Source organism: Hyperoodon ampullatus, assembly GCF_949752795.1.
Source record: "Hyperoodon ampullatus genome assembly, chromosome: X".
In the NCBI taxonomy this organism is placed as follows: Eukaryota; Metazoa; Chordata; class Mammalia; order Artiodactyla; family Ziphiidae; genus Hyperoodon; species Hyperoodon ampullatus.
This window is the reverse complement of record NC_136913.1, coordinates 117,308,985-117,325,158: the sequence shown is the minus strand read 5'-3', so window position 1 is coordinate 117,325,158 and position 16,174 is coordinate 117,308,985. Positions and strand designations below refer to the sequence as shown.

Sequence of the window (16,174 nt, the reverse complement as noted above, 5' to 3'; positions counted from 1 at the left end):
CAAACTTTTTTAATCTCAGGACTCCTACTCTTAAAAATTATGAAAAACCCTAAAGAGTTTTTGTTTATGAGGGCTATGTCTACCCATAGTGACCAAATTAGAACTTAAAATGAGAAAATTTTAAAACACAAGTGTACAGAAGCACACATTCCATTAGCCTTTAGAGTGATGACATCATCACACTTCACATAGCTTCTGGAAAATTCCACGGTACACTCATGAACGAGTGAGAGTAAAGAAGGCAAAAAAATCTTAATATTATTATGGAAATAATTTTGACCTGGCGGACTCCCTGAAAAGTTCTCAGAGAGGCTTCCCTGGTGGCGCAGTGGTTGAGAGTCCGCCTGCCGATGCAGGGGACACGGGTTCGTGCCCCGGTCGGGGAAGATCCCACATGCCACGGAGCGGCTGGGCTCGTGAGCCGTGGCCGCTGAGCCTGCACATCCGGAGCCTGTGCTCCACAACAGGAGAGGCCACAGCAGTGAGAAGCCCGCATACCGCAAAAAAAAAAAAAAAAGTTCTCAGAGAGTCCCAGACCTCACTTTGAGAATAGCTGATATAATTATTCCTGCAAAAAAGATCAATTACACTATAACACTATAAACAACTTTTCTGAAACTTCCCTACAGCTTTAAGTTTGCAATGGAAGGAAGTCTGCCTGTAAAGGGGGGAAGGAGGAGGACATCAACATCTATCCAAAATAAATATCCTTAGGGACTTCCCTGGCGGTCCAGTGGTTAGGACTCCATGCTTCCACCACAGTGGGCATGGGTTCAATCCCTGGTTGGGGAACTGACATCCCACGTGTGGTGCAGTGTGGCCAAAAAAAAAAAATTCTTAAAATAAAAATGAATGAGAAAATTCTCAAGAAAGCATTCCTCTATATATAAAAGGGATGACAAAAGACAACTGCTGGTTTCACTTAACCTTGGTAATCTTAGGGTGGCAACCCACAAATGTTGATAAAAGTTACTGCTACTCTGGCCAACTGGGGCTCTTTCATCCTATTGGTCCATTTATTCTTCCCAGACCTTCAAAGATGTGGTCTTTAAATGGTTCCAAAGAACCATTCCAGGGAATTCCTTGGCAGTGCAGTGGTTAGGACTCTGTGCTTTCACTGCCGAGGGCCCAGGTTCAATCCCTGGTCAGGGAACTAAGATCCCGCAAGCCAGGAAGTGCAGCCAAAAAAAAAAAAAAATCCATATAGACGTCCATATAGAGTATCAAACACAGACTATATTAATGCGAATTTCTCCTACTCATTAACTCCTGTCTTCAGCCACTTTTCCTTTACTTTAAAAGAATTATCAATTAAGCAGTTGTTTGCTGCTTTTCCTCCCACATTCCCTATGTGAATGTTTCCCATTGTGAGAAATACATATCACTGGGGATATAAGAGATAATTTTAGGTAGTAGGTGAAATAACAATCTGTACTCTACTTTTTAATCTAGTTACTTGAAAATAGATGAATAAAATATATAAGTAGTACACTAAGCCTGTAATTTCTGTAATTCCCTGTTAAATAAATTTAAGTTAAATTATGAATAAATAGGGAGTTCCCTGGTGGCCTAGTGGTTAGGATTCTGGGCTTTCCCTGCCAGGGCCCAGTTTCAATCCCTGGTCAGGGAACTGAGATCCCGCAAGCTGTGCGGCACAGCCAAAAAAAATAAATGACGGATAAATAATAATACAGGTGCCTCAGATGTGGCAAAAATCACCAAGGTGGTGCATGAATGACTGAAATTCAAGAAGCACTATCCTTTTCTCTGGAAAGAAACAATGAAGGGTACCACCAATTAGACACCAAAACAGAAACTTGGCAGGCATCCTCTGCTCCTCTCTCTCCCTTCCCCTACATCCCCACTGCTGACCACATCGAGTCTCCCCCTTCATCCCCATTGCTGATCCACGTCAAGTCTCCACATGTAACACAGATTATAAGCAATGCTGCCCTGGTTGAGCACTTCCATGCCCATTCAGCCTCCATGGCAGCCCCAAGACACTTCTATTACCCTAGGGCCCAGTAGAAAACAGTTTGAAAACCACAAGACAGATTTCAAAAACAGTGTGATTGGGACTTCCAAGATAAAAAGATCTGAGTTACCATTGCAACAAAAAGAATAAAATACCTAGGAACAAACCTACCTAAGGAGACAAAAGACCTGTATGCAGAAAACTATGAGATACTAATGAAAGAAATCAAAGACAACACAAACAGATGGGGAGATATACCACTCTTGGATTGGAAGAATCAATATTGTGAAAATGACTATACTACCCAAAGCAATCTACAGATTCAATGCAATCCCTATCAAACTACCAATGGCAATTTTCACAGAATTAGAACAAAAAATTTTATAAATTGTATGGAAACACAAAAGACCCCAAACAGCCAAAGTAATCTTGAGAAAGAAAAACGGAGCTGGAGGAATCAGGCTCCCGGACTTCAGACTATACTACAAAGCTACAATAATCAAGACAGTATGGTACTGGCACAAAAACAGAAATATAGATCAATGGAACAAGATAGAAAGCCCAGAGATAAACCCACACACCTATGGTCACCTAATCTATGACAAAGAAGGCAAGAATATACAATGGAGAAAAGATAGTCTCTTCAATAAGTAGCACTGGGAAAACTGGGCAGCTAAATGTAAACGAATAACATTAGGACACTCCCTAACACCATACACAAAAACAAACTCAAAATGGATTAAAGACCTAAATGTAGGGACTCCCCTGGTGGTCCAGTGGTAAAGAATCTGCCTTACAATGCAGGGGACATGGGTTCGATCCCTGGTCGGGGAACTAAGATCCCACATGCCGCAGGGAAACTTAGCCCCCGGGCCACAGCTACTGAGCTCATGCACCTCAACTAGAGAGCCCGTGTGCCACAAACTACAGAGCCCATGTGCCCTGGAGCCCATGTACCACAGCTAGAGAAGAGAAAACCCACATGCCACAACTAGAGAGAAGCCTGCACGCCACAACGAAAGATCCCACATACCCACAATGAAGATCCCGCATGCCACAACTAACACACAGCACAGCCAAAAAATAAAATTAATTAATTAATTAAATGTTAAAAAAAAAAAGACCTAAATGTAAAACTAGACACTATAAAACTCTTAGAGGAAAACATAGGAAGAACACTCTGACATAAATCACAACAAGATCTTTTCTGACCCACCTCCTATAGTAATGAGAATAAAAACAAAAATAAACAAATGGGACCTAATTAAACTTAAAAGCTTTTGCATAGCAAAGGAAACCAAAAACAACACGAAAAGACAACCCTCCGAATGGGAGAAAATATTTGCAAATGAAGCAACTGACAAAGGATTCATCTCCAAAATATATAAACAGCTCTTGCAGCTCAATATCAAAAAAACAAACAACTCAATCCACAAATGGGCAGAAGACCTAAATAGACATTTCTCCAAAGAAGACATACAGATGGCCAAGATGCATATTAAAAGATGTTCAACATCACTAATTATCAGAGAGATGCAAATCAAAACTACAATGAGGTATCACCTCACACCGGTCAGAATGGCCATCATCAAAAAAATCTACAAACAATAAATGCTGGAGAGGGTGTGGAGAAAAGGGAACCCTCTTGCATAGTTGGTAGGAATGTAAACTGATACAGCCACTATACTATGGAAAACAGTATAGAGGTTCCTTAAAGAACTAAAAACAGAACTACCACATGACCCAGCAATCCCACTACTGGGTGTATTCAAAAAGACACATGCACCCCAATGTTCACTGCAGCACTATTTACAATAGACAGGACATGGAAGCAACCTAAATGTCCACTGACAGATGAATGGATAAAGAAAATGTGGTACATATATACAATGGAATATTACTCAGACATAAAAAAGAAACGAAATTGAGTTATTTCTAGCGAGGTGGATGGACCTAGAGAGTGCCATAAAGAGTGAAGTAAGTCAGAAAGAGAAAAACAAATATTGTATATTAACGCATATATGTGGAATTGAGAAAAATGGTACAGATGAACCTATTTGTAAAGCAGAAATAAAGACACAGACATAGAGAACAAACAAACGTATGGATACCAAGGGGGAAAGGGGGCAGTGGAATGAATTGGGAGATGGGGATTGACATATATACACTATTGATACTGTGTATAAAATAGATATCTAATGAGAACCTACTGTATAGCACAGGGAACTCTACTCAATGCTCTGTGGTAACCTAAATGGGAAGGAAATCCAAAAAAAGGGATATATGTATACATATAGCTGATTCACTTCGCTGTACAGCAGAAACTGTCACAATATTGTAAAGCAACTATACCTCAATAAAAATAAATAAATAAAATAAAAAAGATCTGAGTTGGAGTCCTATGTCTGCCACTTACTAGCTGTATGCCCCTAGTCATGTCCCTTACCATCTCTGAGATTGAATTACATTATCTGTAAAACAGCAGTAGTAGATTCTAGCAACAGGGCTATTCTAAGGGTTAAATTAGTCACTGTATATAGAGTGATATAACATTGCTCCTGGCTCATAACAGGCATTCAATGCTATTTTCCTTACTATTGCATACAGGACCTCCTGCCGTGATCTGGCTTCTGCCTACCCGCCACCCCCCCTTTTTTTTTCTGGCCCTGCGGCTCAGCATGCAGGATCTTAGTTCCCCAACCAGGAATTGAACCCAGGCCCCCTGCAGTGGAACCATGGAGTACTAATCACTGGACCGCCAGGGAATTCCCCCACCCCCCTTCTGAGCTTCATCTCTACCTGCATCCCCCAAACCGCAAATCTTATGCCACAAACACACTCGACTATTCACAGTCGCCCAATCACAGTGTGCTGTTTCAGACTTCCAAGCTTTGGACCACACTGATTTCCCTACTAGAAATGCTCACCCACCCATTCATCTGACAAATACTTTTTCATTCCCTCCATTATATCCTCACTGCCCCTTAGTCTCCTAGCATATAACATTTTATCAATCACAGTGATTTGCTTACAAGTCTATCTCCCTACATAGGACTGTGAACTTCTAGAGGGCAGGGACCACTTGTCTTTGTATCCCCAACACCTAGCACAAAACCGAGAAGATGGTAGGTGTCCCATTCATGTTTGTTAAGTGACTAAAATAGAAAGCAAATTGTAAATGAAGCAACATTCTTATATTTCTATAGTAAGTTCTCAACACTTACATGGATAATGCAAGCATCTTTCGATATGCCACATTGGGTAATAAAACATCCTATCGGAAATCCTGGTGTGCAGTACTTTTTCCATCTTCCATATCACGACACCATATCACTGGCATATTATCAATAATCCTAAATATAAATATTTTTAAGGAAAAGATTTAAAAAGCATTTCAAATCAAGCAATACTAACATCATCTTACATTTAAGTTCAGATTTTTAATCAAACTCAAGTCGCAAAAAAATAGTATACAATTTCAGTAGATATTAAAGTTATTAAAACTACTTCTGAAAGGAAGTGAAAAATTAAGTCATGTGATTTCAGATGCCAAACACAACAGTGATGTTGATAATTCAGTTATATTCCTCTCTTCAAGAAATCCAGCTTTGGGGCTTCCCTGGTGGTGCAGTGGTTAACAATCCACCTGCCAATGCAGAGGACACAGGTTCAAGCCCTGGTCCAGGAAGATCCCACATGCTGCAAAGCAACAAAGCCCTTGCGCCACACCTACTAAGCCTGCGCTCTACAGCCCTCAAGCCACAACTACTTTAGCCTGCACGCCTAGAGGCTGTGCTCCACAACAAGAGAAGCCACAGCAATGAAAAGCCTGCACACTGCAACAAAGAGTAGCCCCTCGCCGCAACTAGAGAAAGCCCGCGCGCAGCAACAAAGACACAAAGCAGTCAAAAATAAATAAATAAATTTTTTTTTTTTTTTTTAAATCCACCTTTTTCTTTTGTTTTTTTTTTAACACCTTTATTGGAGTATAATTTCTTTACAACGGTGAGTTAGTTTCTGCTTTATAACAAAGTGAATCAGCTATATGTATACATATATCCCCATATCGCTTCCCTCTTGCATCTCCCTCCCTCCCACCCTCCCTATCCCACCCCTCTTGGTGATCACAAAGCACCGGCCTGATCTCCCTGTGCTATGCGGATGCTTCCCACTATCTATCTACCTTACGTTTGGTAGTGTATATATGTCCATGCCACTCTCTTACTTTGTCACAGCTTACCCTTCCCCCTCCCCATGACCTCAAGTCCATTCTCTAGTAGGTCTGTGTCTTTATTCCTGTCCTGCCACTAGGTTCTTCATGACCATTTTTTTTTTTTTAGATTCCATATATATGTGTTAGCATATGGTATTTTTTTTCTCTTCCTGACTTACTTCACTCTGTATGACAGACTCTAGGTCCATCCACCTCACTATAAATGACTCAGTTTCATTTCCTTTATGGCTGAGTAATATTCCATTATATATATGAGCCACATCTTCTTTATCCATTCATCTGTCAATGGACATTTAGGTTGCTTCCATGTCTTGGCTATTGTAAATAAAGCTGCAATGAAAACTGTGGTCCATGACTCTTTTTTTGTCTGTTTGTTTTTTTGGGGGGGGTTTTTTGCGGTACATGGGCCTCTCACTCTTGTGGCCTCTCCCGTTGTGGGGCACAGGCTCCGGATGCGCAGGCTCAGCGGCCATGGCTCAAGGGCCCAGCTGCTCCGCGGCATGTGGGATCTTCCTGGACCAGGGCATGAACCCGTGTCCCCTGCATCGGCACGCGGACTCTCAACCACTGTGCCACCAGGGAAGCCCCATGACTCTTTTTGAATTATGGTTTTCTCAGGGTATATGCCCAGGAGTGTGACTGATGGGTCGTATGGTACTTCTATTTTTAGTTTTTTAAGGAACCTCCATACTGTTCTCCATAGTGGCTGTATCAATTTACATTCCCACCAACAGTGCAGGAGGGTTCCCTTTTCTCCACACCCTCTCCAGCGTTTATTGTTTATAGATTTTTTGATGATGGACATTCTGACTGGTGTGAGGTGATACCTCATTGTACTTTTGATTTGCATTTCTCTAATGATTAGTGATGTTGAGCGTCCTTTCATGTGTTTGTTGGCAATCTGTATATCTTCTTTGGAGAAATGTCTATTTAGGTCTTCTGCCCATTTTTGGATTGGGTTGTTTGGTTTTTTGATATTGAGCTGCATGAGCTGGTTGTAAATTTTGGAGATTAATCCTTTGTCAGTTGCTTCATTTGCAAATATTTTCTCCCATTTTGAGGGTTGTATTTTCGTCTTGTTTATGGTTTCCTTTGCTGTGCAAAAGCTTTTAAGTGTCATTAGGTCTCATTTGTTTATTTTTGTTTTTATTTCCGTTTCTCTAAGAAGTGGGTAAAAATGGATCTTGCTGTGATTTATGTCATAGAGTGTTCTGCCTATGTTTTCCTCTAAGAGTTTTATAGTGTCTGGCCTTACATTTAGGTCTTTAATCCATTTTGAGTTTATTTTTGTGCATGGTGTTAGGGAGTGTTCTAATTTCATTCTTTTACATGTAGCTGTCCAGTTTTCCCAGCACCACTTATTGAAGAGGCTGTCTTTTCGCCATTGTATATTCTTGCCTCCTTTATCAAAGATAAGGTGACCATATGTGTGTGGGTTTATCTCTGGGCTTTCTGTCCTGTTCCATTGATCTATAGGGGTCCCAGAAGAAGAAGAGATAAAGAAAGGGTCTGAGAAAATATTTGAAGAGATTATAGTGGAAAACTTCCCTAATATGGGAAAGGAAATAGTTAATCAAGTCCAGGAAGCACAGAGAGTCCCATACAGGATAAATCCAAGGAGAAACATGCCAAGACACATATTAATTAAACTATCAAAAATTAAATACAAAGAAAAAATATTAAAAGCAGCAAGGGAAAAACAACAAATAACATACGAGGGAATCCCCATAAGGTTAACAGCTGATATTTCAGCAGAAACTCTGCGAGCCAGAAGGGAGCGGCAGGACATATTTAAAGTGATGAAAGGGAAGAACCTACAACCAAGATTACTCTACCTAGCAAAGATCTCTTTCAGATTTGACGGAGAAATTAAAAACCTTATAGAAAAGCAAAAGCTAAGAGAATTCAGCACCACCAAATCAGCTCTACAACAAATGCTAAAGGAACTTCTCTAGGCAGGAAACACAAGAGAAAGAAAAGACCTACAATAACAAACCCAAAACAATTAAGAAGATGGTAATAGGAACATACATATCGATAATTACCTTAAATGTAAATGGATTAAATGCTCCAACCAAAAGACATAGACTGGCTGAATGGATACAAAAACAAGACCCGTATATATGCTGTCTACAAGAGACCCCCTTCAGACCTAGGGACACATACAGACTGAAAGTGTGGAGATGGAAAAAGATATTCCATGCAAATGGAAATCAAAAGAAAGCTGGAGTAGCGATTCTCATATCAGACAAAATAGACTTTAGGGCTTCCCTGGTGGCACAGTTGTTGAGAGTCCGCCTGCCGATGCAGGGGACACGGGTTCGTGCCCCGGTCCAAGAAGATCCCACATGCCGCGGAGCTGCTAGGCCCGTGAGCCATGGCTGCTGAGCCTGCGCGTCCGGAGCCTGTGCTCCGCAACAGGAGAGGCCATAACAGTGAGAGGCCCGCGTACCGCAGAGAAAAAAAAAAAAAAAGACTTTAAAATAAAGACTATTACAAGAGACAAAGAAGGACAGCTTTTTCTTCTGATTTTCATTTGCTGTATCATAAGATTTTATACAAACTTTTACACGCTTCTGTCTTGTTAAAAGAAAACTATTAAGAAAGAAAATTAAAAATATTAAGAGATTTGACTAAATTGTATAAATCAAATGTCACAAAACAAGCACTTTATCTTACAAATAAAACTTTTCTTCAGAGACTTCAGTATGCCATCATTCTCAGCACTATCTCCTCTACATTTCAGTTCATACCTAAAATGATTACAGTGTACACACACACACATACACACACACTGCTTTCACCACTAAACAGAAGAATTTGCCTTCTTCAGTATTATAAAAGGTGGGGTATAAATCCATTGTAGCAGGAATTCCCTAGCAGTCCAGTGGTTAGTACTTCATGCTTCCACCGCAGGGGACGCAGGTTCTATCCCTGGTTGGGGAACTAAGATCCCACAAGCCTCACAGTGCAGCCAATAAATAAATAAATAAAATCCACTGCAGCTTTATAAAAACTACCCTGATCTACAACCCTTCACTAAAAACTGGTAATAAAATTGGTTATAGTGATGGTTACACAACTCCATGAGTATACTAAAAAGCACTGAATTGGACACTTATGAGTGGGTGAATTATTTGGTATGTGAATGATCTCTCAATAAAGCTGTTACCAAAAAAAGTGATAATAAAATATTTGATACTTTTAATATGAAACCTCTTGTTTACAAAGTCTAGTTACAGGAGATTATCAAGATGAAGTGCCATTGTGGTTCATCAGAAAACATTAAGCAAGAATAAACAATGAAATTTAACACTTCATATCCTGAAATCATACAAATATTAACCCGAAAATTCCTTATTGGCAACTGAACTAAACTGTCATGTTTCTTCCAACCAAAGGATAGCATTTCTTGAAAAGGTGCACTTTTCTCTTAGGACAATGGTACTCCACAGGGGAATTGTGTGCAACTTTAATCATCGAAAAGCAAATGCCTGACACACAGACCAATGGAACACATCAATAGAGAACCCAGAAATAGACCTACACAACTAGGCCCAAGTGATTTTTTCACAAAGGTGCAAAAAGGAAGAACTGAAATTGCTGAAAAGGTCTTTCCATCAAATGGTACTGAAGCAATTGCATACCTACAGGCAAAAAAAAAAAAAAAAGAATTTCAACCCAGACCTCACACCTTATACAAAAAATAACTCGAAATGGATCAGACTTAAATATATAAAGTCAAATTATAAAACTTTTAGAAGAAAGTCTTCAGGACCTTAGGCTATGCAAAGTCTTCTTAGACTTGACACCAGAAGCATGATGCATAAAAGGAAAACTTGATTACTGGACCACATAAAATTTAAAACATTTGCTTTGTGAAAGACCCTATAAAGAAGACGAGGGGCTTCCCTGGTGGCGCGGTGGTTGAGAGTCTGCCTGCCAATGCAGGGGACACGGGTTTGAGTCCTGGTCCGGGAAGATCCCACATGCCGCAGAGCGACTGGGCCCGTGGGCCACGGCTACTGAGCCTGCACGTCTGGAGCCTGTGCTCCGCAACAAGACAGGCCGCGACAGTGAGAGGCCCGCGCACCGTGATGAAGAGTGGCCCCCGCTTGCCGCAACTAGAGAAAGCCCTCGCACAGAAACGAAGACCCAACACAGCCATAAATAAATAAATAAATAAAGCAAAACTGTCAAAAAAAAAAAAGAAGACGAAAACACAAGCCACAGACTGGGAGAAACTATTTGCAAAATACTGTTGCAATAAAGGAATCATAACTATTTTCAGAATATACGAAGAATTTTGAAAACTAAATAGAAAAAGAACAGAAAATGGGCAGCATGAGGGAGCCTTGTGCTGATGGAACTATGCTGTGTATTGACTGTGCTGGTGTGTACACAAATCTGCATCTCACACACACATGCACACACACACACACATACACACACACACACAAGAGTACATGTAAAACTAGTGAAATCTGAAAAAGGTCTGTGCATTGTCCAACATCAATTCCCTGGTTTTGCTATTGTACTATAGTCATGCAAGATGTTACCATTGGGCAAATCTGGGTAAAGGGTATACAAGACCTCCCTGTTCATTTTTTTGTAGCTTCCTGTGAATCTGTAATTATTTCAAAATAAAAACTTGTAAAACAAGCGAACGTCTGATGGTTTCACCTATACTAAAATTGATCAAATTATACACTTTCAATATGTGTAGTTTATTGTACTTCAGTTATACTTCAATGAAGTTGAGAAAAAAGAAGAAAAAAGTTAGTGCCTTCATAACCATGACTGCTCTTGAAAACATCCTCACTCTATCCCCATATCTATTAAGATATCAAGGGCAATATCAATAGACACTGAGAGTCCAATTACATCTACTTATATCACCCTACCCAAAATATGCAAGAACAAAAAATTGAACTTTTTTTCTTTATGAAGCAAAAATAAAACTTGAAAGGCAAAACCTTTGTGTGGAACCACCAACTACTGCAGATAGCTTAAAGAGCATATAGAGTCATCCCTCAGTATCAGTGGAGTATTGGTTCTAGAACTCCCAAGGATATCAAAATCCACAGATACCAAAATCCACCACTGCTCAAGTCCCTCATATAAAATGGTGGAGTATATGCATATAACCTACACACATCCTCCCCTATACAGTTGACCCTTGAACAATGCAGAGGTTAGGGGTCCAACCCTCCCTGATGTTGAAAATCTACCTGTAACTTATAGTTGGCCCTCTACATAGATGGTTCCTCTGAATCAGGGTTCCACATCCAGGGATTCAGCCAACCACAGATCATACACTGAAAAAAAAATCGGGGTATAAGTAGACCCACACAGTTCAAACCTGTGTTGTTCAAGGGTCAGCTGTACTTCAAACCATCTCTACATTACTTATAATACTTAATACACAATGTAAACGCTATGTAAATTCTAGTTTTGCTTTTGGGAACTTTCTGGAATTTTTTTCCCCAAATATTTTCGATTCCTGGTTGGTTGAATCTTCAGATGTGGAACCCTTGGATTTGGAGGGCCAACTGTATTAATGTATTCTTCTGGCAATGCCAGATTCTACCTCCTTTCCTTTTTCTTTACCTCCTTTTAGAGCAAAGACTCTGGTGCGATTATGGTTGACCCTTGAACAACACAAGTTTGAACTATCCGGGTTCACTTACATGCAGATTTTTTCAATAAATATACAGTGGGCACTCTGATTCCATGGGTTCCACATCCACAGATTCAACCAACCGTGGATGGCAAACGTAAAATTTAATACACGATCCGTGGTTGGTTGAATCTGCAGATGTGGAACCTGCCTATGTGGAGGGCTGACTATGGGCTTGAGCATATGTGGATTTTGGTATCTGCAGTGAGTCCTGGAACCAATCCCCCATGGATACCGAGGGATGGCTGTATATGTAGTCAATTTTGAGAAGATTCATTTTTAAATAAGATTTAAAATAAGATCAACTGAATAACCTCATAAGGAGATGATGTTATTCGTTCTCCAAATAGTACTTGTCCAAGATTTTCAGAAGGGCTTTTCTTTCCAGAGTCTTGACAGAAGTCAAAAAAAAAAAAAAGAGAGAGAGAGAGAGGTTCAAGTAAGGTAAAAAAAAAAATCAGCAAAGAAATCAGTCCTTATAATTTATCTAGCCTCTCCACTTTTAATAGTAGATTCTTCTAAAAATATGACCCAGAATCTTTCTATTTATGATTTATAGACCTCATTATATGTTCCTCTTTAAACTGTTTAACCTCTGATAATTATGAATTCATTATTTAAAATGCTCATGGTACTGCTCTTGACTTTTGTAACGCAGGTAATCACAATCAAAAAGAAAACAACACTATATTTAGGATTAAACTTCAAATTACATATAAGCACAAATAAGGAAACAATGGCTTAAAGTCTGTACTGATTCTAACCTGGGACATTTAGAAACTGTAATTATCAGTTCTGATCAAAGGGGAATTAAAAAACAAACAGCCCCAAACACATTCCCACATACTCACAAATCAAATAGTTACTAGTTGAAAAGAATTACAATTACCTTTAAGTACATTTGAATGTAAAATGGCTTAGGTAGAAGGTAAAATAAATGGTAGGCCTCTGTAATATTTTAAATTCTCATACTAACACCCTACATTTACACCTGGTATTTTAATGAAAATCAGACCTGATTTTATTTCTGCTTAATTAGTAGAAATAAAGTAATACCAAAGGGAACTACAATCATTTTTTCTAAGTACATCATTTGTTGTTATTCTCAAATGAATGATCATACTGAATCTTATAACAACTACTCACTACTAAACTAAGCACCTTCATCCATTAAAAACCTTAGTATAAACCTACCTTAGTATTTGATATTTTAGAAATAAGATACAACTCTGCAAAGATATTTTTTCAAGTTCAAAGTGTAGTAAATTTATAATTTTCCTTTCTTAGAAAGAAAAATCAAGTATGGCAACTTCCTAATTTTTTAAGCACTTGTCTCACATTGAAAGCTCTCTACTCTAATCCTTTTTTCTGTTACGTTTATTATAAAATTACCACTACATTTCTTAATATATTCAGGGCTTTCGTTCACTAACTTTAAAAACTTAAGGCACATTTTAACACAATTATATCATAATTATGATATAAATTAATCACAATTATATCAATTATATTGGATATAATTATAATACTTACAACTTACGTATTATACTCATAAGGTAGCACAGATTCCACTGAGTCCAGTCTATTTACAAATAGTGCTACTGATGACTACAAGAAGGGAAAAAAAATCATTACTTATACAAAGTAATATAAGGTAGCACTTGCAAAATACATAATGAAGTAAGTGAAAGGTAATTGGGTCTATTGCTCCCATCAATTTATAACTGTATAGTTATAAATTTATAACTTAGCACAGTGTTATAAATTTATAACACAGTACAGTTATAAATTTTTAAAACAGTATAGCTATAAATTCATAACATTTCATTTATCTGGCATCATCGGGGTCTTTGAATACATAAATTTTTCAGATACCTCAGCCATTCTTAACCTTTTTAAATTATAGAACCCTTTGAGAATAGGATGAAAGCCATGGCTCCTTGCCCCAGAAAAGCACACATATTCACCAAATTCCCTGTTCAGCTTTAAGAGGCTTCATAGGGCCCCTAGGGTCCATGGAACTCAAGTTAAGAACTTGAAATAATTAAAGCTACCTGCATAAGTGCTTTTCTTGCATTATTGTAACCATTTTTATAAGAATTATTCTAAAATACACTTCACTCTTTCCTATCTTAAACAAAACATTATGATCACAATTTAACCTTCCTTGATGACTCAGGGTCATTTTGAGCATCAATCATTGCACCTGCTTTGACTCTGTGACATCTCCAGTATCAAATGAGATGAGAACAGCTATTTGCCCCAAAACTGAATGGCAAGAGATAACTATTTACACCCCTGCTACCCACACCCCTCCACCCCTACCAAAGAACATAAACTTGTTTGTAAAGAGTTTCCTTTCTTTTTGTAAAGAGTTTCTCTTTCATTTTGGCTGTCAGCTGTCATGCCTTTTCTCCCTTCTTTTTTTCCCCCTAATCTGCTATAGGGTAAGCCCTCAATTTGTGTAATAAATGATCAGATTTGTTAAAACTATGTGAAAAAGGACATAAAAAAGAATGAAATTTTGCCATTTGCAACACCATGGATGGACCTGAAGGGTATTACGCTTCGTAAAATAAGTTAGACAGAAAAAGACAAATACTGTATGATATCACTTATATGTGGAATCTAAAAAATAAGATGAATGAATATAACAAAACAGAAACAGACTCACAGATATAGAGAACAAACTAGTAGTTACCACTGGGGAGAGGAAAGTGGAGAAGGGCAAGATAGGGGTAGGGAATTAACAGATACAAACTACTGTGTATAAAAGAAATAAGCTGCAAGGATATATCATACAGCACAGGGAATATAACCAATATTTTATAACTTTAAAAAATTTATTTATTTATTTATGTTTTATTTTTGGCTGCGTTGGGTCTTCCTTGCTGCGTGTGGGCTTTCTCTAGCTGCAGCGAGCGGAGGCTACTCATCATTGTGGTGCGCAGGCTTCTCATTGCAGTGGCTTCTCTTGTTGCGAAGCATGGGCTCTAGGCGTGCGGGCTTCAGTAGTTGTGGCACGTTGGCTCAGAAGTTGTGGCTTGTGGGCTCTAGAGCGCAGGCTCAGTAGTTGTGGCACATGGGTTTAGCTGCTCCACGGCCTGTGGGATCTTCCCGGACCAGGGCTCGAACCCATATCCCCTGCATTGGCAGGCGGATTCTTAACCACTGCGACACCAGGGAAGTCCTATAATAACTTTAAATGGAGGGAATTCCCTGGTGGTCCAGTGGTTAGGACTCAGTGCTCTCACTGCTGGAGCCCTTGGTTCCATCCCTGGTCAGAGAACTAAGGTCCTGCATGCCGCACAGCAAGGCCAGAAAAAAAGCCTATGTCAAAAAGACAGTCTGAGAGCATGAAGTTAGTTCATGAACACTATAACATCTCTTCTGGCTCTTCACAGGACGCTTTTGCTTACTTCCCTGGATCTCAGCTGTCTCTTGATAATTTACCAGACAGGATTTTTTAAATCACTAAAACAGCAGAACTTGGGTAATCCTTTATTCTTTTTCAAAATTTCATATGATGCTTTTTAAAAGATTGAACATCTGCTATCATCTATACCATGTGGTTAGATTTTTCTTTTTTAAAGACAAGGACATGGAAAGTTATCACACTTGGGAACACATGTAAATAACCTTACTATAACTCTGTAAACAAGAGAATTGTATCTACACTTAGTGAAATTTAATCAGAAATTTAGAAATAGCAACATATATGAGTTACAGTTTTATAAAGGTGAATAGGCAAAGGTTTCTAAAGGACAGCAGATAATTAAAGATAATAGTTCTCATCTAGAGTCCCCAAACTGACAAAGTACATAAGATTTCAACTATATTTTAAAATGCGGGACTTCCCTGGTGGCACAGTGGTTAAGAATCTGCCTGCCACTGCAGGAGACATGGGTTCAAGCCCTGGTCTGGGAAGATCCCATGTGCCATGGAGCAACTAATCCCGTGGGCCACAACTACTGAGCCTGCGCTCTAGAGCCCGCGAGCCACAACTACTGAAGCCCGCGTGCCTAGAGCCCATGCTCTGCAACAAGAGAAGCCACTGCAATGAGAAGTCCATGCACCACAACAAAGAGTAGCCCCTGCTCGCCACAACTAGAGAAAGCCCATGCACAGCAACGAAGACCCAATGCAGCCAAAAATAAATATAAATAAATAAAATGCATATTTGGAGCTTACTATATTTATAAGAACCTTGATAGTTTCTCAAATCAAGTGGAAAAAAGATAGATTAATCAATAAATGGTGTTAAGACAACTGGTCACCAATCTGA

At 39.1% G+C, this 16,174-nt stretch overlaps 1 pseudogene across 1 annotated transcript in view; it reads right to left on the bottom strand.

Moving 5' to 3' along the window:
• LOC307069814 (transmembrane 9 superfamily member 2-like) overlaps window positions 1-16,174 on the bottom strand; it is a 92,662-nt pseudogene that overhangs the window by 73,931 nt on the left and 2,557 nt on the right. Inside the window, exons 2-5 of the transcript in view lie at window positions 13,430-13,497; window positions 12,204-12,297; window positions 8,727-8,804; window positions 5,200-5,328 (exon numbers count right to left, since the gene is read on the bottom strand). The product of the transcript in view is annotated as a transmembrane 9 superfamily member 2-like (transcript). The remainder of the gene's footprint in view (window positions 1-5,199; window positions 5,329-8,726; window positions 8,805-12,203; window positions 12,298-13,429; window positions 13,498-16,174) is intronic.